This window comes from Sphaerodactylus townsendi, linkage group LG02 (genome assembly GCF_021028975.2).
Source record: "Sphaerodactylus townsendi isolate TG3544 linkage group LG02, MPM_Stown_v2.3, whole genome shotgun sequence".
Lineage (NCBI taxonomy): Eukaryota > Metazoa > Chordata > Lepidosauria > Squamata > Sphaerodactylidae > Sphaerodactylus > Sphaerodactylus townsendi.
Window position 1 is genome coordinate 77,810,682 of NC_059426.1, and position 22,693 is coordinate 77,833,374.

A 22,693-nucleotide genomic window follows, 5' to 3' on the forward strand; every position below is an offset into this window, starting at 1 on the left:
TTGTCCTTTGGCTCTTAGATGGGGGCATGAAGTCTCCAAGTGGCAGGAATATCAGTCAGGAGAAAGAAAAACTTACTCTATACTCAGAAGTCTCCCCTCTACTTGTTTATTGCTTGTTTCCTTGTTTTTTGTATTGTAAACCACTCAGATCACCATGAAAAAGAAAAGTGAAATACAAGTAATACAGTAAACAAACTAATCTCCCCAAATTTGGGATTGGGATGAAATGGTACCAAAGAAGGAATTTAAAAATTCAGATACACATAAGACAAAGTTGGCACAGTTATGAGTTTATGAATGTCACACTCTTATAGAGAAGAGGTTTGTCAACAGACACTAGCCAACTGGAACTTCCACATACAAAGACAACAAACCTCTGAGCACTAGACAGTAGAAGAGACAGAAGTGTGCTTGTAGATGTAACAGAGGCCTCTGGTAACTGGAAACAAGAGGCTAGATTTAAATAAGCTAATCCAACAAGACAAAACCTACCAGGCAATATGCATATCCAGCTTTCATTTTCATGGCTGGAAAAAATGAGAAAAGGAGCAAGGAGAAGAAAGTGCCACTTGCTTAGAAGTTAGTTTCCTGCTTGAACAGAAATAAGAGGAAGCCAAATTATCAGTTCTTCTACTGTTTGTTACATAAAGAAGTTGGCTGTAGACAGCTCAACCTACATTATCTTCTTGCCAAGAGTAGTTTTCTCCTCCAACTTCCTCAAAGATATAGCACTCGCTCACCTCAATGTCATATTTATTCACTCATTTATAGTCCCTTTTCTTGCTGAGACTCCAAGTGGGTTACAAAACAAAAATCATATATAATAAGCAATATGATAGAACTAGGATTATAGAATTTAAACAAAGAATGGTCTAAGGCGAAACACAGCAGAAAGCAGCAAAAGAAAATGCATGTAAAATAAGGTGAGCCATACAACAAACATTTCATTACAATCTTATTCTGTAATAAAAGCAGAAAAAGAAAAAATCTCCTCTCCCCAGCTGTTCTTTTATGATGCAGTGTCAGCACACAAGCAACAAAAGAAGACATGTGAAAAAGCCCGAAGAAAGCCTTAACCATGGCTGAGGATTTTGTATTGGAAAGGGGAGGAGCTCTGGGAGGGACACTGTGGTCCTGTAGCTCAATCCTGATTTCTGTACATGAGCCCCCAAATACACAGAAATCCCTGGGTAATCTTAAAATCTAATTTGGTGAAACTTAGATTAGGCATAACTACTGGGCAAAAACTTCTGTTGGAACAGTCCAAAAATTCTATTATTTAAATCATGCTTTATCCATTTTCTCAAAGTGGTTTACAACAGTAAAGTACTTATTTATTTGTATTTATAGTTTGCCTTTCTCACAGACTCAAGAAGGATTAAATAGAATGAGACCGTACACTCAACAAAATAGGACATTCAATAACCAATTCATTACGATTTTAGAAATCTGGAACCATCAAAAAGAAACACAGGACAGCATTAGTATTAAAGTACCACATAAGAAGTATAAAAATTACATAATAAAATTACAGTAAGCTATGTACAGTAATATTATCCAAGAAGTTTGTAAACCATTTTGTACAGTGCAATCCTATTCCCTAAGCCCTCTTGAACAGGGGCGTAGCTAGGGAAAATGGAGTCCGGGGCAAAATCTGAGTTTGGCACACACACACACACACACACACCCAATATGGGCAGCGTCCCTCCCCCACCACGACCAAACAACATTTTTTGCACCAGGTCAACTCAAAGTCACCATCACATTATAGAACATGCTCCAACACACAAATCTGAACACACCCAGAGCTCCCTAGTTTAAACGACATTGAAAGTGATGCTATTTTTCACTTTTAATGTTGTTTAAACTAGAGAGGATCGGGTCACCCCTTTTGGGGGTCCATATCTTTGGACCCCCTGAACCAAACTTCACCAAACTTAGCTGGTATCATCAGGAGAGTCACCTGACAATAGCCTGAAATTTTGATGCTGCTAGCCTTACAACTGCACCCCCTGCAGGCCAAAAATGGGAAAACCCCCTAAAAATAGAAACAGCCACAAACGAACCTGCAATTTTTGTGCCCACCACAAGGGGGCACCCGGGGCACTTGTTCCCGGATGTTCCCATGGTAGCTACGCCTCTGCTCTTGAATAGTTCACTTTTGCACAGTTTGAGGAAAGGTAGGACAGAGAGCTTCCCTGACCATTCTACAAAGGCAGGAACCACAATGGAGAAAGAACATGCATGGACAGTTGCTGACTTCGCCCATTTGCAAAAAAACAAAAATTACAACAAAATAAAACCAACAACAACCCATTTACAATAAAATACTCAAACCAGGTTATATTAAATCCTTTGTAAGACTGTGGGTTGCTTAAAGACTCAAGAGCCCAGCATTACTTTTGAAAGGGACTGGCAGTTTCGACAAAGGTTAGGAAATACAATCTATGGGGTCAAGGCCACAAAGGCCAAATGGGGACAGCCATTCTTGAGCATCTGCCAGTCCAGATAATAGACTTTCAATTGGTTGAAAGAAATTCAAGAAATTCACAAGAAGTTAATTGAGAGCTGACCGGGCTCGGCCACAGTCCCTGGACTCACCCTGCTGGGTCACGTGCGGGCCGGAACTGCGGGGGACGTGAAGGCCGCAGAGGAGCCTCTTGCAGTGGCAGTGGAGGCCTTAGAGGCCTTGTTCAAAGAGAAAGGCAGGGGAGAGGGGAGTTTTAGGCCCAGCAGGACCCGCCCACCCACAGCTGAGGCAGATGTGGGAGAGGGGCTGGGGAAGCAGCTGGACGAGGGAGAGAAATGAGAGGGCAGAAGGGATATAAGAAAGTGGGAAAGGGAGAGTCAGGAGCTGTCGCAGCAGCAAGAAATGTGGGTGGTGGTGTGAAAAGGCAAGGGAAAGGGACAGCTCAATGGTGGGACGTAGGAAGGAGGGAAGAGGACCCTGGAGCCAAGACCCCCTGCCAGAACCTTGAGCTGGTCCCAACCCTGTGAAGTAACAGGGTGGGAACCTTTCACACAGAGGCTGGAAACCTCCTCTCCCTGTGAGGCAACAAGGGAGAGAGAGAGGGAGGCTGTGAACTCTCAGGTCAGCCAGGGGAAGGAGGGCAGAGAGACCTGCTAGGCAGAGGGTGGCGTGGGCAAGGGCTGCAGCGTACACCAGGCGCCCTGTGGGTGCGGTTGTTTCTTGGCCCTTCGGGCCAACTGGAAAAGTCACCAGCTGGGGCGACCAACCCCCAGGTCAGGGAAGGAGCAGCCGCCCGAGAGCCCCGGGCGAGGAGGGGAAACACCACAAGAGCTACGTTCCTTCAAGGGGCTGCACCAACTGAAATCTGTAAACTGGACAAAAGACCACTCAGACATGATCATTTTTTTCTAACACGTAGGTTATTCGCTCAGTGTATCTTTTTGACCACACAAAAAGAAATCAGAATGCCATCACAGCATCCCATTGCCAATTCACTGCTTTAATTAAAGACTTCCAGAAGCGCTGAATTACTTAAAAATGCATTTTAATCCAAAATGGAAGCTCTTCTTTCTAGAGAAAGAAAACTGTAAAATCCCAAACAATGTTACCAAATCCCAGACAGAAGTACTGGTTGTGAGAGAATTCAGCACATACTCAGAACTATCTGTTACAGCTAGATTCATAGGCAGTGTGCTAGCAGAAGACTGCGAGGCACAAACCTTGGTGAATCACCATGCAGCCAGATGGGTCTGTTTCTGGAGAGGCAACAGCACTGAATAGTAGAATGATTTTTAAAAGCATGTCATGAAATTAAATACCATGGATTTCAAATCTTCAGTCCAACACGTTTATGCAGGAATGCTGGAACACCAACAAAAAAACAAAGAATTTCAGGATTTTATACATGCAGATGCTGCCCTGAGGAGAAACTAAGCCACCAGCAGGCTCAGTTTTAATTTGAAAAATATTGACATCTGCCATAGACTGTGTTATCCACTGAATGTTGGATTAAAGCAGCAGTGTCCATGTTTTATTATATAGTTTTGCCAAGAAATCAAAATAGATCTCTCAGCTTATTCCCATCAGATTTTTCAGCTGGTCAAAAATTAAATAACTTAGGGCCCTTCCGCACACACAAGGCGACTCAGGTTTGACTTGTGTCCGCGGAAATCGTTACCTGAGCTCGACTCCTCCGTTTCTGCGCACAGCAGCTGACTCGTGTCTCTGGTGCCGAGTTCAGAGGGTAGGACCACCTCCTTGCGTCTTCCGCTCCTCATTCCCGATTGCCTGCCGTTCTATGGCGGGAGACGTGAGTGCGCGTCCCTTTTTCCCCCGTTTACCTACATAGGAGCTACGTAGGAGGGGTTTTTTTAAGGCGCGCTTCTCGCTGCCGCCACGAGTCTCCCATTCTGCGCATGGCCGAAAATACTGCACTGTGATTGGCTGGCTGGCAGAGTCGAGGCGAGGGAGATTCCGCACTCTGCCGGCTTCGGCTTGAGTGCAACCCGACTTCGACTTCCCAGTCAAACTCAAAAATTTAACGGCGAGAGGGGGGTGAGTCGAGTCAGACACGAGTCAGACGCTACGGCTGTGCGGAGTACCCGGGTCGGACCCAAGTCGATCTAAGGTCGAATCCTACAGTGCAGAAGGGGCCTTAGAGGACACATCTACCTCCACATGTTACAGTGGGTACCAACCATCTGTGACTAAAGGCTACCTTGCTGCTCCTGTTGTAAAACAGGAGAGCTTGCACTAGTACTTGCTTGTTACAAGACTATACTGGGCTAACTACGATCACATACTCCCAAATAACATCCATGTTTATAAAGTAGCTTTATTCTGATTCATTTAAAACATAACTCCCTTCAAGGTAATGTGACCAACTGCATCTCCAATCTGCCAAACTGTTAAACCCATTTTGATCTCAGATATTGTGCAAATAAAAATAGCTTGCAGGTAATATCAACACACCATGTCTCTTCCTTGTTTGTCTGTCTCATTCATAAGGCTTCTTCTGCATCTCTTCACGTGGTGAGAGAAATCTGGCATAGTTATTCCCTTTTTTTCATAAATTCTGATAACTACAAATGCAATGGAGCAAAGAGTACTGTTCTGAAAATGGCTTATCTTCACCATTTTTGTTCTTTCCTCATATGGCCTTTACTTTTCTTAGCCCCTTTTCCTGCTTCCTTCACTTGAACCCATATGGACCATCCAAGAAGCATGAAGACTGTTCAAAAATATTATCCCGGGAACCTAAATGCATACATTTTCTCAAACAAAGCTCTTGCAGTTCTAGCATTACGAGTGGAACAGCAGAGGAGGGGGAGTTACAGTTAAAGGTATCAATATCACCTTGGTTCAAAATTCAATTTCAGTTCAAACAAAAATGGGCACTCAAGAAGAAAGGGGAATCTGCAGAGCAAGTTGTGACTAGGAACCCCTTTCTCACAGCCTAATTCAGTGATCAAGGAATGGGTTGTAGTCTCTCAGGCCAAGTTCAACTGTTACTCCTGTCCTCTCTTAGCTCCTCTTCTTTCTCCTGCAAAAACAAATACTAGGATTTACATATTCCAGCACAGCTTCCCAGAAGAGTGTAATTTGCTGGTTAGCCATCTGGAGTCTGAAGGCAGGAGAACCTAGAGAAGGGCTATAGAGGGATGAGCTTCATTACTGGTGCTTTGAAAGTATTGGCAGGGAGGCCAAATGCTCATTGTCACTTTCTGCTCCTGTGGGAGGGTACTGAGGCTACTAGGCCTGGGGAGGGGGGAGGGATTATTAGCTTAATGGAGAATTTCTTGTCATTGAGGGAAGAGGAACTAGTCCTCCTCTTCCTACCCAGAGCTTTAGTGGAGTTAGGATGCAGAAGTGGACCTTGAAGTTTTGGAGGGAAAAGGCAACCGGTCCTCAATCAGGGCCAGGAATCTTTGAGAAACAGATAAAAGCCATTCTCCCTCCCTAGGATCCTGGCTGCACATCTCCCGTGATTGCTAAGCAGAGTGACTGATGCTAGTGGGAGGCAGTGTTGTCATGTCAGGATGGTTTATGCCAGACTAGTCAGTTTTAGGCAAGGACAGCTAAGTTCAGATGTATTGGAAGGCATGGAGTGTTTTTTTTTATTTTTGACCTTGCATATTTTAAATGTATTTTAATTAACAATTTTTCAAACTTTACTGGTGGTTTCTGTGTGCCACAGGCTTCATGGCTCAGCCAGGCAGCTTCCCCTTGTAATAAAATGAGGCTCTGCCAATAGAATCAAAGGAGAGGATAACCTGCCGCCCATTCCCTAGAAAACAAACCCTCCTAATACAGGTGGGTGGCAGTGGCTACCCCACCTGTCCAGTGGTTATGAGGGATGAGTGCAAAGGAAGCAGAAAAGGGAATATGGGGCAGGGCAATCACCATCCCAGGAAAGGGGTAGGTGTCCTCCCACAGGGGCTCCTGCTTCCCTAATGGGGGAGGAGATAGATTCCACACACACACCCCACTCACACACCATATGCACCTCAATTTCTTGGAGAATGGGTAGGGTAAGAAAAATATTTCCCATTCCATTATGTTTATTTTTAGGTCACTGAGTGGAACTGATAAACAAAGCAGCAGCTTTTAGAAATGAGAGCAGGGCAGCCCCCTCTTTAAAAGAGTTGCAGCTACTTATGTTTTATTTATCTCTTCTCTGTACACACTTGTCTATGGCTGGGATGATGCCTTTTTTAAAGGCCTATAAGGAAGAATCCAGTCAGCTGCTTATTAAAAATTCAAGTATTCCGTACAAGGCAGCTGCCCTGAGACGGAGGCTTTTGTGCCAGGTGCTGCATGAGTAGGTATCATAGCTTTAAAAGTAGATGATCCTGAGGAGATGCATGTCTAAGCTCACCACAAATGAGTGGGGAGGGGAAAAGCAGAGGAGTGAGATGACAGGCCTGTGGCAATATGTGGCAGGTCAGTGAATACCTAACAATCAAATCCTTAGCTCCTGCAAGGCTATCCAACGCCTGTCTGTGTTACAAAGGTTTAAGGCCGCAAATCAGCCAAGCCAGTCTTTCACAGTCCTTCCATTTCTCTTATTTGAAAATGCTCTGTGGAAACACCTCAGTGCTTATTTCAAAAACTTGATTTCTGTTCCAGAAGGACCTTGATTTTGTAGCTGAACAGAACTGCTAGGAAAGGCTTCCTAATCATGTGCAGGCTGAAAGAGGTGACCTTGAGCAAGGCACAGGATGCAAGCATCCCATGTTTTGAAGTGATTGATTTACCTCCATTTTGCAGGGGAATCCAGAAAGCCATGCCGCCCCCCCACCCCACCCCACAATACAGGAGGCACGGTTTGATTCAGGCTATGATCCCCAACAAAGTCTTTTGAGAATAAGCCCAAAATCCAACATAGTTATGACTTTACGGAGCTCTCTGCTCACCCCTTTCTATATGGTGGTGAGATTATTTTACACTATGCAGGTCTGGGGTTTTAAACCAAGATACGTGAGTAGATCCAGCGTTTCAGGGATACAGAGATTTGTAGAAAGCAAATCCCTGGGTGACAACATGCTACGGCCATCAGCATGTCTGTATAGCAACAAGAATATGTGTCCATCTTTCCCTGTTTCCTCACAATACATTTAAAAGACCTCCGTGCAGTCTGACTGGATCTAGCAGTCAGTGCTTGCCTTCTTAATACAGGCAGGAGGCCAGTCTGGCCTGAGATCCTGCCACGTGGAGAGGCTACCCTGAGTTCAGCAGGGCTGGCATTACTGCTGTGACAGGGAAGACATTTAAAAGCTTGCTGGGTTCTGTTTGCTCTGCTGCAAACAATCTGCTTGCTCTCTGGAGACAATGCATCACAATGCAACACTCATACAGACACATTAAAAACAGTTTGCAAGGGGTGGGGGTTGATAACTGCATAAATAACTGATGTGACAGAACTAGAACATTTAATGCCCTTCATCAAGGTTCATCACTAAGACTGAGAGAAGGGGGGCACTATCTTTTAAACCAGCCGCCTTCCAAACAGCAAACACGTAAATAAAAAGTCCAGGTAAACAAAGGAATGTGTTTAACTAGAGCTGTGGTGCTAATGGACACTAGTTGGGGGTTAAACTTACTGGAACTTCCTTCAAAGTCAACACACATCAGAACAGTCATATGCACTGATAGGCAGTCGAAGGGTTTTGACACCCTCCTCTTCATATTCCAAATTTACATGTGCATCCTTCTGCTGACAGTTCTCCCTACTTAGCTGGCATCGCTCCCAAAAATTAAAAACATGCAGACCGCCAAGACGATCAAACACAAGAAACGGGGGCTTGAGAGCAAAACGGGTGGGGTGCAAATCCATGCCGCAATTTGGAGTTCCCCGTTTCCTTGAGATCTGAGCGCCATTCAGAAACTTTCCGTTTGATCAAGGGAGACTGCATAAAAAAAAAAAGCTAGTTGATGTAGTAGAGATAATGAAGCTCTTCAGCACGAGCTGCAACAGATCCCTCAGCCTCTCTCGGGTGGAGTTAGGAGAGAAGACGCCCAACTCACCCCGTTTCGCGCTAACCGAGCAGATCGTCGCAAGCACCCAGGATTTAATCCTGTCGTTTCGTTATTGCATTTTAGCAAGGGAAAAGGACACACGCGCACTATGGAAACAGACTAATCCTCGCCGGGCTGCAACCGACCACGCTGCAGGCTAATGCAAACGGGGAGAGGCAGGACGGAATGAAGGGACGAGACAGGCAAAAAGCGCTTGCAAGCCCTGCCTGGCTCTTGCAAATCATGAACAGTGACCCCCAGGGAAACCATTTCAGGCGCTCATCCATCCACCCCTGTCCTTGGGCTGCAAAAAAGCTTTTGAGAGCTGACCCTCCTCATACTTCAATAGCCCATCTGGCAGCAGAGACCGAGGGCGAACGAGGGCTATGCGAGGAAATGAATATACACTCACCGAGCGATTAGCCGCCTGCAAACCGTTGGGATGCCTGTCTTTGCTCCGCCTCTGTCGAGAAACAGCCGGAAAAGCACCAATCTCCCGGGTACGTGTCTCAGTCTTCCCCTCCCGCTCGCTCGAGCTTTTCCTTTAAGTGGTACAAACCAGGATGTCCGCACAGTTTCTTTCCACGCTCCAGCTCAGCATCGCCCCTTCTGGCCACTGTTGGCATCGGCGAGCCCTTTCCCCACGACACCCCCCCTCCACCCGCCCACACCCGCCTGCTCAGGAGGGCTCACGTGAAATCCCTCGCGTTCAAAGTCTCCGTGACGTCCACTGCGCATCACCGCTGAAGTTGCCTTAAGAAGAAGGAAGGCTGCTAACGTCACGGCACCCGCATTCTCAGATGAAATGAGAGGAAATGTGAAGGGAGAGGCGGGGAAAGAACATCTGCCTTGAGTGGGGTAGGGGGAGAAAGGCAAACCCAAACTGTCATTACCCAACCGAAGTTACAACTTTTGCCGTCACTGCAAAATGAGAGCAGGATATTTGAGACATGCCTGTGATGCAGTCCTGTGCGCAGTTATTTGTGAGTTAGTCCTATTCAAAAAAGGAATATTCTTTTGTAATTAATATTCATAAGACTGAGCTGCATATGACAACAAATTATACAGGATGCTGGCCCTGTCAACAATGAATGCATATGCAGTCTGTGTACTGCATACATTTAATGGTTCTTTGTATACTGAGTAATTCTCATGTTCAATGCATGTACAGATGAAGGAATGATTTAAACATCCCACTTGTCCAGGTGCTGATACCTGGTTTCATTTGTAAAGGAATGAAATGCCTGCAGAAAATGGTGCTGGGGCAAATATTGAAATTGCCCCCCAAATTGTCCCCCCCAAAGGGTGCCCTGAACCTCTTGCCTACCAAAGCAGGGATCATGCTGGCTGGGGAACAGGCAGCCTGGTGGGTGGAAGAAGCAGGTGGGTAGCAACAGCCCAAGGAGGCGGATGAGTATCAGGTGGGCAGAGGCTAGTGGGTAGGAGAAGGAGGCAGTGGAGGCAGACAGTGCAAAGCAACTCTCATGGGAAGAAGGGATGGCCAAATACACCTCCCCACACATGAGGCTTGCAAGTGGCACCTGGGGCGTCAGCCCGCTCTGTGCCCTCTAGGTACGCCACTATTGTAACATGTACACTTATTGGTTCTTTCTTATAAACAGTTACACACGTGCAAATGCAGGATGTACATACATTGACTGTAACATCCAAATATGGTTTGAAGAACCTAAACCTCAACCCAATATCTCACTTCTGGTAACCTGGGTAATTATTTCCATTATCTCCTGGGTAATTTTTCCATGCTGACTGAAATGTTCTTGTGTTTCAGCTTTCCATTATATTGAAAAATACCTGTATTAGCTGTAGGGAGTTATTAGAGGTGAGTGGAAGAATGGGCATTGTCTGTCAACATCAGGATTAAAGCTGATCTTCTGCTTCACATCACAGCACTCCAAACATTGCAGGCTTAAATGAGAGAAGTTAGTTGTATTGAGATCAGTGGGGATGATTTGGGACCAGGGGGCTAAGGTTTCGATAAGCAACAGTTGTGCAATACATTTTGATTAGGATTAACCAAAAGATTACAAAACAGAAAACTTTTGAATTCTCGAGAACTCTTTATCAGATTGTGTGTTCAGAATAAAAATGAAAAAGTAAAGATAAGTGAATGGAGAGAGAGTTGTTTTGGGAAAGCCCCCTAGGCTGTAGCTACACTGTAGTAGATACTAGTGAGGAGTTGGAGACATAATTGGATTTCTTGGTTCAGCACGGTAAGGTTTCAAGAAGCACAGGCATGGAAACGCCACTCCTCAGAACAGGAGTGAAGTTTTGCACATCTTTTCAGCTACTTTGATGGTTGCTAGCCTTGACGTGGATAGACCTAGGCTAGCCTGATCTCTTCAGATCTCAGAAGCTAAATAGGGTTGGCCCTGGTTAGTATTTGGATGAGTGACCTCCCAGGAATATCAGGACCGAATCTCTGTGCAGAACCAGGCAGTGGCAAACCATGCCTTCAAAACTTTACAGGGACACTAGAAGTCAACTGTGACATAATGGCTTTCACACACACCAAAACGAACAAACGAATAGCCCAGGTGCAAATTTCCCAGTTGGTTTTTTTTCACATGCTAAAATTAACACAGTAAGATTAGCATTTGGACTAGGGTTCCCTATCTACTTCTTTCCCTTTCTTGAAGAACAAGTTCTGTGTGAGTTAAAAGCTCATTGTTCTGCTGTCCTATTATTCCCAGCCCAATAAAAAGTGTCATCTGAACCATTCTGTTTCTTTCTTTAGACCACTCTAGTAAAATGTCCAGACATCCCTAAATGCTGATAGTGCAGGTGTTACAGTTCATTCATGATCATTTTCAAAAGGAATTAAACAGCAACAGGTCCCATATGACAACCTAGTTGTTCTTTCACCAGCAAGTGATAGTGCCAAAAACCCTCACAGTGTCTTTACACTGAGCTTCTTTTGCAACCTAGTCATACCACAGCTACAAGATACGATATATTCAGGCTAGTCAGACCACAAGCATCACATTTGGGGCAGTACGTAATGAGATGTCAAAGCATTCAGAGTAGTGTAGGGGTGGGGAGAATCCATGAAGCATTATGTGGTTTGCCATTCTATGTCTGCCTATAGTCTGGGTGCAGCCATTTTCCAGACTGTCACTGGAGCAACAAGAACTGTGCTGACAAGCGGCAATTTCCTAGTTACAAAAGCGCTGACTGCAGCCTTGCTCTCTAGGTAGTTCATAGAGGGTGGAACACAGCCTCCCTTGCTAAACCATCATCTACAATGAGTGACAAAACTCTCAATAACAGATGCCCTGTTCACCTGATACAGAAAATGCATGTACATACATCTGTTTGTAAGGAAGAGCCAACAGGCATTCACTTCACCAGTGAAACTAGATAATTATATAACAGTTCTTTTTAAAAACTTTTTTAAACAGTTCTTTTTGTACATAGGTGCTTTTCTAAATCGAGTTTTTAAAAACTTGCTTTTTAGATTAAATAGAAGAGGCAAACAATATTCTCAGGCTCCCACTTTGCTCATTGTTTCTGTCCCCAACCCATCAACATTTGTGGGTGAGGCGCAAGGAAGGCAGGTGGCAGGTGGCAGAAGAAAAATAATGATTGCTAAGAATTCATCCTGGAATCATTCCTGAAAATGCCATTTTAAACACCTTGTCCTCTCCCCCCCCCCTCCTTTCTATCCACACAAATGAGCAGACCTCTGCCAGGATGCTGCCTTTTTTTTCCTTTCAAAGGAAACCACCCAAAGCAGCCCCCTTCCTCTCTTACGGACAAGCCGACAGTCTAAGCAACAACATGACTTAAATAGAAATGGGGGAATGGATGTGAACAGGACAGAGGCGTAGCTCCAAGGGGACCAGGGGGTGAGCAACGCACCAGGCGTTCCCCTGTGGGGGTGTGGCGAGAGCATGCTGGGGGCATTCCAGGGTGGGGCGGGGTGGAGGACGCACCAGTGCACTGGGAGCTTTTCCCCCTTGCTATGCCTCTGGAACAGGAGCAAGAGAGAAAAGTTGCAGCTGCATTCACATTCAAGGAGAGGGAGGGAGGGAGGAGCCTATACCTGATTGATGTAATGGGCAGTAAATCTAGCATTCTTTAATGATGAGCCATGTTCATGAAATACTTTGGACACGAAAAGAGTCATCAAAGTGCTAAGTTCCATTATTATTCTTTTACCTATTAACACCCATGGACATTAATCTTTCGTTCAAAGATCTCTGTGGGACTACCAATGATAGACAGGTCTGGACTTACCCTGTAAACTAGAGACGAGCCAGAACCATACTGCATTACCAAATGAAGAGAAATTATGAAGGGACAGCGCTGTGCTGTGATTGATGTTTCTAACTATTTCTCTTTCCATCCGAGTCATTTTGGATCACTGAAGGAAGAGGGATGTGTGACTGCAATTGAAAATAAGTCACTATACCAAGCAAGACCTGCAACTTTCAACTACCATAAGAAATGTGCTATTCAAATGTCACTAATGAAACATAAGCAGGTTAATCAGCATCCTGAATTTTAAAACACCTTCTGGAAAGGAGATGTAAAGCCACTGGTTCAGTGCCTACCACAATTCAAAAAAATCAGAGAACCAGAAAATCTTCTTTCCTCCTAATGTTTGGACAGCTATTATTGCCAGCCAACAATATGTTCTGGAATTAAACAACAAGGTAAACTGAAGCTAACTCATCAACAGTGAGTCGCAGACTGAAATATGTTTAAGTGTTAGAAAGAAATAGTACTGAGAAAAGTCAGAGAGCTAAGAGGAGCAGCTAAGGTTAAATGTTCACATATAGTTCTCAATCTAAGCTGGAGGCAAGTTAAGACCTCAGGTATAAGTTGTAATCAGGGCATCAAGTTCTCAGCTTATGCAGTTCAACCAGAGAGTAAGAACAGACTGGAAACAACAATACACCACAATCTGTGATGGGTACATAGTTTTATTTCTATCAAAGAAGGAGAAAATCCACCAGTGACCGTACGAGGTCCAACTAAAATTACTTATTATGAGTTACCTTTTGCATTGCATCAGGCTAGTTGTTTAACAAAAATGGGAGAAGAGAAAAAGGATTTGCAGGTACAAAGTCACGGTAGAAGCCACACCTGTAATATGTGGCAGTCTTAATATGGCAATATGGGATGCTCTTTGCAAACTAGTTTCATTTGTGCAAAAGATCTCAGGTTGTATTCCAGGCAAAAGACAAAACTGATGAGCATTCTCCCATAGGAAATATAAAAAGAAGCAGTTATTTATCTCTGTCTCTAACATAATCAGAATGCATACCGTATATACTCGTGTATAAGTCGACCCACATATAAGTCGAGGCACCTAATTTTACTACAAAAAACTGGGAAAACTTATTGACTCGTGTATAAGTCGAGGGTGGGAAATGCAGCAGCCACTGGTAAATTTCAAAAATAAAAATAGATACCAATAAAATTACATTAATTGAGGCATCAGTAGGTTAAATGGCTTTGAATATTTATTTCAAAGAAAAACAGTAAACTAGCTCTGTAAGTGGAAAAGAGGGTCAACAAGAACAATATGGTATCAACAATAACTTTAAAAGTAAAAAAACTTAGCTTTTTTGTAAGGAAGGGTTTTAAACAATGGATCTTACTAATAAAACTGGAATGAACATGCCTGTTCACTGTGACTCAAAACTACCCTGCTTTTTAAAAGAATAGTTCATTATTTTTAGTGTACATATTTTTAAAATTGCACATGGCAGGTATCATTTTAGAAGGGACATTCACACAACCTGTCAGGGGAGGAATGTTTATGTTAGCAGTACCAACATTTCAGAGTATCTTTAGGAGACCCTCCTGATGATACCACCCAGGTTTGGTGAAGTTTGGTTCAGGGGGTCCAAAGTTATGGACCCTCAAAAGGGTAGCCCCATGGGTAGCCCCATCTACTATTAGCTTCCATTGGAAACAATGGGGGATGGGAGCACCAACTTTGGGGAGTCCAAACATAACCAAACCTGGCTGGTATTAGCAAGAGATTATCCTGATGATACCACCCAGGTTTAGTGAAGTTTGGTTCAAGGGGTCCATAACTCAAAATGTAGCCCCATCTACTATTAGCTCCCATTGGAAACAATGGGGGATGGGGCATCCCCTTTGGGGGTCCATAATTTTGGAACCCCTGAACCAAATTTTACCAAACTTGGCTAGTATCATCAGGCGTGTCACCTGGTGATATCCTGTAATTTTGGTGCCGCTAGTCTAAAAACTGCGCCCCCTGGTGGCCAACAAAGTAAAAACCCTAAAATATTTTTTAAAAATACAGCTGACTCGTGTATAAGTCGAGGGGGGCTTTTTCAGCACAAACAATGTGCTGAAAATCTCGACTTATACATGAGTATATACGGCACTCCATTTTTAGGGCAATTCACTAGAGCTTTAAAAAAAGCCCAAGCTGAAATAGTAGAATAATACCAAGGGGGAAAACATCAACTTCAATATTGAGTGATCGAGCTGGAGAATCTATCATTTTTGCCATCAAGTCACAGCTGACTCTTGGTAACCCTGTAGGCTGTAGCCACCCCTCCCAAGTGCCACCCCAGTGCTGTTCCCAGCAGGCATGCCCACTGTGTGTGCTCACCAGCTAAAGTAGCCACCCCCTTCCCAATATTAATACGGGCTGGTGAGGCTGCAGCAGGTTTGCCAGCTGAGGCAGCCACACCCCCACACCCCCAGTGCCGACCACCTCCTCTCCCCAGTGCTACTGTGGTCTGGGGTGCCCACTATGGGCTTGATAGCAAAGGTAGTCACCACACTTACAATGCAGGCTAGCCGGCTGAGGCAGCCACCCCTCCCAGTTCTGACCACTTCCTCACTGCTGATCTGGGCTGGCGAGCCAGCTAGGGTCTAATCAGCTGAGGCAGCCACACACACACACCCCAGCCTGAGCAAGTCACATTTATGTCGTATCTGGTTCTCATAACAAATGAGTTTGACACTCCTATATTAAGACCCTCAGGTTTTAGCATGTAAAGGTAACGTACAAAGTCACCCTTACCTTTCACTTAAATCTGTGGAAACAGATTTAAACAGGAAACTTGAACAGGAAATAGAAGGCAAGGAACTGTGATCTGAAGGCCCATGTGTGATGAAAAAGACACTTTGGTAAGCAATGATCCAGGCATAAAAATTATTTTGAATATTTGAGATGTGTAAACACCAAAGAATGAAAATAAATGACAGTATAGTGCAGTGGTTAGAGGGAATATCAAGGATTTGGCAGACCCAGCTATGAATCCCTACTCTGCCTGGGAAGCTTCCTGAGTGAGTTTGGACCTATCACACAGTGTCAGCTTATCCCAACTTCCAGTGTGATTATTATGAGGATAATATGGAGAATAATATGAGGATAATATGGAGAATAATGATGCAAATGATGCACCTTTCAGCCCCCACTAGAGAGAAAAACAGTATTTAAACAGTTAAATAAATAAATATATTTAGCTTAATACAAAGTAATGGGAACATGATTAGCAATGAAGCTAAAAATGGAAAAAACATGCTAAATATGTAGGGCAGGTAAGTGTATGGGTAATTATGGCAGTTCTAAACACTAAAGCATTAGTTATTTGGAGCACCCAAGGCAGCTTACAGAGCTTTAAAAAAAAGTAAATAATGAGCCCAAGTTGCTGCTCTTAATCTTTATAAAACTGCTGGAAGACTTAATGGGTCCTGAAATGATCTGTTGTATCAGATGTTCTTTTTGGTGACCCTGGATGTTGTAACTCGTGTTCCAGAAGCAGGTACTGAACAATCTCAGTAACGGAAGTCAACAGTCAAATTCTGTAAATTTATACTCTGCCTTTCTTCCACCCTGGGATGCAAAGTAGTCTAGACTCTAGTCTTTCTAGGATGTTCCACACACAAAGACAAACCACATTCAGGCCTGCTTATCTTTGGATTCCTTCAAACCACATGCTGGAATCACAGAGTCTATTAATTTTCCAGTCAGGCTGTGAAATATTTACTGATATGCACAACATACACAGCTGAAATAATTGTCCAAACAAAACAAATACACCTACCTCCTGCTGAATTAGAAAATCAAATCTTTTCCTTGTACCCTGCTGACTTTGCAAACCATTCCCTCTCCACTGAAATAGAGCAATTACAACACCTTCAGTTGGGAGTATTAATATGATGGCTGAATCATTTGTGAAAACATCCTTGGTGATGAGAAGTGCCATCAAGTCACAGGTGACTTATGATGACCCCCATAGGCAAGAGATGTTAAGTAGTTTGATAAGGTCTTTCTCTGCATCACAACCCTGGACTTCCTTGGTGGTCTCCCATCAAATATTAAACAAGACCAACCCTGCTTAGCTTCTGAGATCTTACAAGATTGAGTCATACAAATCACAGTAAAAACATCCTAAAGACTAATTAAAGATTGGGGTGCTGTGTGGTTTCCGGGCTGTATGGCCATGTTCTAGCAGCATTCTCTTCAGATGCCAGCCACAGATGCAGGCGAAACGTCAGGAGAGAATGTTGCTAGAATACATTCATACAGCCCAAAAACCACACAGCACCCCAGTGATTCCGGCCATGAAAGCCTTTGACAATATATATTTAAAGATTATTATTTTGCTGAACAGTGGCCACAGCTTCCCCTTTACTGGAAGAGCTGCTCTGCCCCCCGGTGTTCAATACAAATACACTGAAAGAGTGAAGTGACCTTGAGTGTGGGAGGTATTTGCTTTTAAGGAATTCAGGAGATGTGGACCAGGGAAATAATCAGCTTAAAAATAAGAATGTTGTTTCCACCTGGGACACCATCTGTTAATACATTTTATCAGGACTAATCTAGTGATATATATCACTATGCATGGTTTCAACTCCTCAGAACTCTTTGTCAGGCCAGTTACAATTTTTAAAAATGGAGGGGAGGAAAAAGCCGTGGTCTTAGGCCCGGGTCATGTCAGCACGTGGTATAGATGTTGTGCCAGTGTGTTGCTTTGATCTGCTGTTGGTGTTTACATGGCGAGATATGACTGTGGTGGGCTGGGTGGCCTTACATCTGGTTGTCTTTTCATTTTAAAGGTCTGTACCATAGACATAGATGAGATGCACTGATTTTTTTCCTATTTACAGGTTCCTCATCACCAGCACTAAAAGCAGACACAGGTAACCCCTTTGCATAATTGTATTACATATAGAAGGGACCCAGCATTGTGTAATAGTTAATAGTGGTGGACTCTAATCTGGAGAACTGGGTTTGATTCCCCACTTCCCCACATGAATCCTTCTGGGTGACCTTGAGCCAGTCACAGTTCTCTCAGAACTCTCTCAGCCCATGCAGAGGCAGGCAATGGCAAACCACCTTTGAACATCTCTTGCCTTGAAAATCCTCTGGGGTCACCATAAGTCAGCTGTGACTTGACAGCATACATATTCATATTATATATAGAAGTCACAGATAGACCCTTATCGTTATTCTTGTCCTCAATAGTCATGCACATATTCTGAGGATTAGTTTCAGGTTTTCCCAGGATCCTATTAAAGCAACACAAAACTTGCAAATTGGGTGGTTCTATGTACCAGAGGCAAGCTCTACAGTACCCCTTGTAGTCTTTACCATTAAAGTCTGCCCAATTTCACTTCCTTTTCAGTATTTTTTAAAATAAAGAATTCATGTCCAGTCAGTATGAGTTGGTTACCAAGGTTACCATTTCAAATCAAAAGTGATTTTTTTTCAGACAGGCAAGAAAAGCCATGCCTTACAAATGGAAGCTTAAAATCCAGCAGGAATATGAAAGTGATTGGATTTGATCTTTTAAAAACCATGACTACAGCAAAGTGATAATTTCTCCCACACACAGTTAGTTCCTCAGATAATAGCAAGGCTTGGGGTTTTAAAGAGGACACTGTATATAAAATGATGTGTGAAAATAAGAAAAATGAGTGTGTGAAAATAGGGTATATTATACACAGTGAAAAACTGACACATTGTCACATGCAAGGCCCCAAAAGTTGCAATCTTATCCTTAGACATAATTGTCTAGGGATGCACTTCCCACCAATCAGCAGGACTCACAGCCAGGGAAATGAGTTCTGCACAGTGATTGGTGGGCAATGCATCCCTCACGAGTTCTCCACCTGCTACCCCCCCCCCCCAAATAAGGTAGGCTTAGCAGGACAGCAGCTGCCAGTGTAACCTCAGCTTGTGGGTTCTGTGGGGCAGTACTTGGAATGAGTTGCAACAACAATTTTTAAACAACAAAATGGTTTACTTTTCTTTACAATTTACACTTTTAAAACATCAACATTTAACGTTACAATTCAAGGTCCTGTTCAGGTTGCATTTCAAGTCCTTCTATTTACAGTCTACTGATATTGCCAAGTCCAAATCTTCTTTGCAAGTTGGCTGGCTCCTGAAGACTCCAAGGGCTTGATGAACAGGTTGCAACATGATGAAGGTCTCCAGGAGAACTCTCACCCATTACAACCACAAAAGAAAACCCTGAAACAATAAACTCCAACATTTACAACATAGCAAAACAACAACTACCTTCCCAGTAGTTCCCAACAATATTGAAATTACCTTAACAAGGTGTTAAGGGCTTATAGAAATCAAGGTCCGAGTCTGGTAGCCTTGCTTCTTCTGCAAAAGAGCTCTTTCAGCCTCTGCTGCTCCGAGTCTCCACCCCCTTACTGGGTCAACCCATTCTGGGCCAACCCATTCTTGAGCATGGGGTTAAGCACCAGTGTAACCTCAGCTTGTGGGTTCTGTGGGCAGTACTTGGAATGAGTTGCAAACAACAATTTTAAACAACAAAATGGTTTACTTTTCTTTTACAATTAACACTTTAAAACATCAACATTTAACGCATAATTCAAGGTCCTGTTCAGGTTGCATTTCAAGTTTTTTTATTTACACTCTACTGCTATTGACAAGTCCAACTATTCTTTGCAAGTTGGTTGGATCCTGAAGACTCCAAGGGCTTGATGAACAGGTTGCAACATGATGAAGGTCTCCAGGAGAACTCTCACCCATTACAACCACAAAAGAAAACCCTGAAACAATAAACTCCAACATTTACAACATAGCAAAAACAACAACTACCTTCCCAGTAGTTTCCAACAATATTGCAATTACCTTAACAAGGTGTTAAGGGCTTATAGAAATCAAGGTCCGAGTCTGGTAGCCTTGTTCTTCTGCAAAGGAGCTCTTTCAGCCTCTCTGCTGCTCCGAGTCTCCACCCCCTTACTGGGTCAACCCATTCTGGGCCAACCCATTCTGAGCATGGGGGTTACACCAGCTGCCCTCCCTGCCAGGCCCACCAGAACCTTGGATAGCCAGCGTGGTATAGTGCAGGTGGATTCTAATCTGGAGAACCAGGTTTGATTCCCCACTCTTCCACTTGAGTGGCAGAAGCTTATCTGATGAACCAGATGTGTTTTCGCACTCCTACATTCCTGCTGGGTGACCTTGGGCTAGTCACAGTTCTCTTCGAACTCTCTCAGCCCCACCTACCTCACAAGGTGTCTGTTGTGGGGAGAGAAAGGAAAAGGAGCTTGCAAGCCACCTTGAGTCTCCTTACAGGAGAGAAAGGTTGGATGTAAATCCAAACTCTTCTTTCTATTATTCCTGCCTGACATCTCTTCCCCCCCCCCCCCCCCGCAAACACCAAGCCAGGCCTGACGGAGCACGGGCAGCCAGCTGCCCTCCCTGTTGGGCCTGCGAGAAGCCTCCCCGTTCTCTCACTTTCCCTCTCCCAATCCCCAAATACCAAGTTGGGTCTGGCATGGCATGGCATGGCCAGGCCTGCCAGAAGCCTCCCTGTTCTCCCACCCACCCACCCACCCTTTCCCAAACCCCCAAAACACCAAGCCAGGGATGGCGGGACGTGATATTTGCATACATGTTTTATTGCTGATGTGTGTTACCTTAAGCGTTCCTTTTTAAATGAGACAATTTGTTCCTACTGGACAACATTATAATATTCTAAGTATTACACAGTTCATAAGTTTTCTTAAAAGTCTTGCCTGTGAACTGTAAACTGATTTTCTAATAAGTTGCAGTAATTGTTGCATGCTACTCCAACAGCTTCATTGCTGATAGTTGCAAATTGATTGCTCTGTAATCACAGAGTTTCTTATATGGCAATTATAGAAGAACTGCCAATTCATAATTCCACAATTAGGAGATTGGAGAAGGGAGTATAATCTACTCTTTGCTTATCTCAGTATTAAATAAGGCTGCCTGAACTGTATATTGCATGATGAGAGATGAAATTGTCTTAGCCAAGAAATCAGCCTAGTTCAATACTGTTTAGAGCTATGTTGCTGCCACCTACTGTCCACATATCTGTAGTGTGAACGCAGCCTTCTTTGTTAGGTCATTAAGAACCGTTGCACGTTGACTCAGTGTGTGTATGCAGCATGACTGGATGGATCTAAACACTCTGCTGAAACACACTTCCAATATGTTGAGTGCCAGTGAGGGATTAGCTTTTCTAGAAATCTGATGTTTAGCTCATTCAACATGAAAGTAGGAAACCATGTGACCCATTTTTAAACCACTCACAGTTGCCTGTTTTTAGTAAGGCAGAAGGGATAAACACGATTTCCAATCTATCAGTACCCTGTGTGGCTCCTTTCCCCAAAGTATGCAAAAGTAGAGATTGCTGCACCCCCCTGCTTAGGCAATTGTCTTATTTGAACCTGCCCATGCAGCCTAATGGACCCAGGATGCTGTGCGAGAATCCCCACCTGCTGGCGACTCTCTCCAGGAACTGATAGAGAGCTGGAACACCAGACTCTCTGAAGCAATCAAAACTGTTACTCCAAAACGCCCTCTCTGCCCCCATTCCAAACTGCTCCCCTGGTATACAGAGGAGCTAAGGAGGATGAAATGGGAACTGAGATGGCTAGAGCAAGTGTGGTGACATACTCGGGATGAATGGGCGAGATGCTCATTTAGGATGTTTATGAAATACTACAAGGCAATTAAGGAGGCTAAGAAGAATTTCTATGCCACTTCAATTGCTACTGCGAGCTCCCACCCGGCACAATTGTTTAGGGTGATTCAATCCCTTACTACTCTTCCTCAGGGTTCAAAATCTTAGGAATTGGCTTTTAGCTGTGAGGCATTTGCGAGCTTTTTTGCAGACAAAATTTCGTCCCTCCTGTACGATCTCATTGCCACAGCTGATACAGTACGTGAACTCAAAACCCCTTGGCTGTCTTCTGGTCCAAAATTGGCCCACTTCAGACTGCTTGATTGCACCAATGCAGACAGAATTCTGGCTGCAGTTCGATCCACCACTTGCCTCTTTGACCCATGCCTCTCCTGGCTAATAAAGGCCAGTGGGGAGGTATTGCAAGACCCCCTGTTGGAAATCATCAGTCACTCCCTTGAGCAAGGAGTTTTTCCAGGGAGGTTAAAAGAGGCAGTGGTCCACCCACTCTTGAAAAGACCATCTTTAGATCCTTTGGATCAAATCTTTAGTTCCTGGGTAAGGTAATGGAGAGAGTGGTGGTGGAGCAGCTTCAGATATTCTTGGATGAAACAAAAGTGTTGGATCCCTTCTAGTCCGGCTTCTGTGCTGGTCATGGGACAGAGACTGTGCTGGTTGCTATCATGAACTAGCTCTGTCTCCAGCTGCATAGAGGCAGGTTGGCACTCCCAGACTTGTTAGATCTGAATGTGGCATTCAACACTGTTGATCACAACCTGTTGGTCTACCACCTTGCAAGCGCTGGGATACGGGGATTAACCTTATCTTGGTTGACCTCCTTCCTCAGTGATCAGGGGTTGCAGGTAGCATTGAGGAATGTGGTCTCCAGGCTGCATGAAATGGAATGTGGAGTGCCCCAGGGAGCCATTCTCTTGCTGATGCTATTCAACATCTATATGCAAACCCTTGCCCAGCTGGTACGGAGTTTTGGGCTTGGGTGTCATCAATATGCAGATGACACCCAGCTCATCCTCACAATGGAGGGTCGGGCAGCCTCCGCCCCTGAAGCTCTCTAGCACTGTCTACAAGCTGTGGCAGGTTGGTTGAGAACGAGCAGACTGAAGCTGAATCCAGTGATGACAGAGGTTCTTTGGCTGAGTTGGGGGGAGAGACCTGTGGATTTCTAGCTGCCAACACTAAACGGTGTGGTGTTACATCTGTCCGCACTGATAGTCTGGGCGTGAACTTGGATTCCAGCCTTTTGCTGGAG

At 44.2% G+C, this 22,693-nt stretch overlaps 1 protein-coding gene across 1 annotated transcript in view; it reads right to left on the bottom strand.

The window, feature by feature from the left end:
• Positions 1–9,104, bottom strand: part of SLC25A22 (solute carrier family 25 member 22) — an 85,564-nt gene extending 76,460 nt beyond the window's left edge. Inside the window, exon 1 of the mRNA XM_048484567.1 lies at positions 8,901–9,104. The gene's annotated coding sequence lies outside the window, so the exon portion shown is untranslated. The remainder of the gene's footprint in view (positions 1–8,900) is intronic.
• Positions 9,105–22,693: the final 13,589 nt, after the last annotated feature.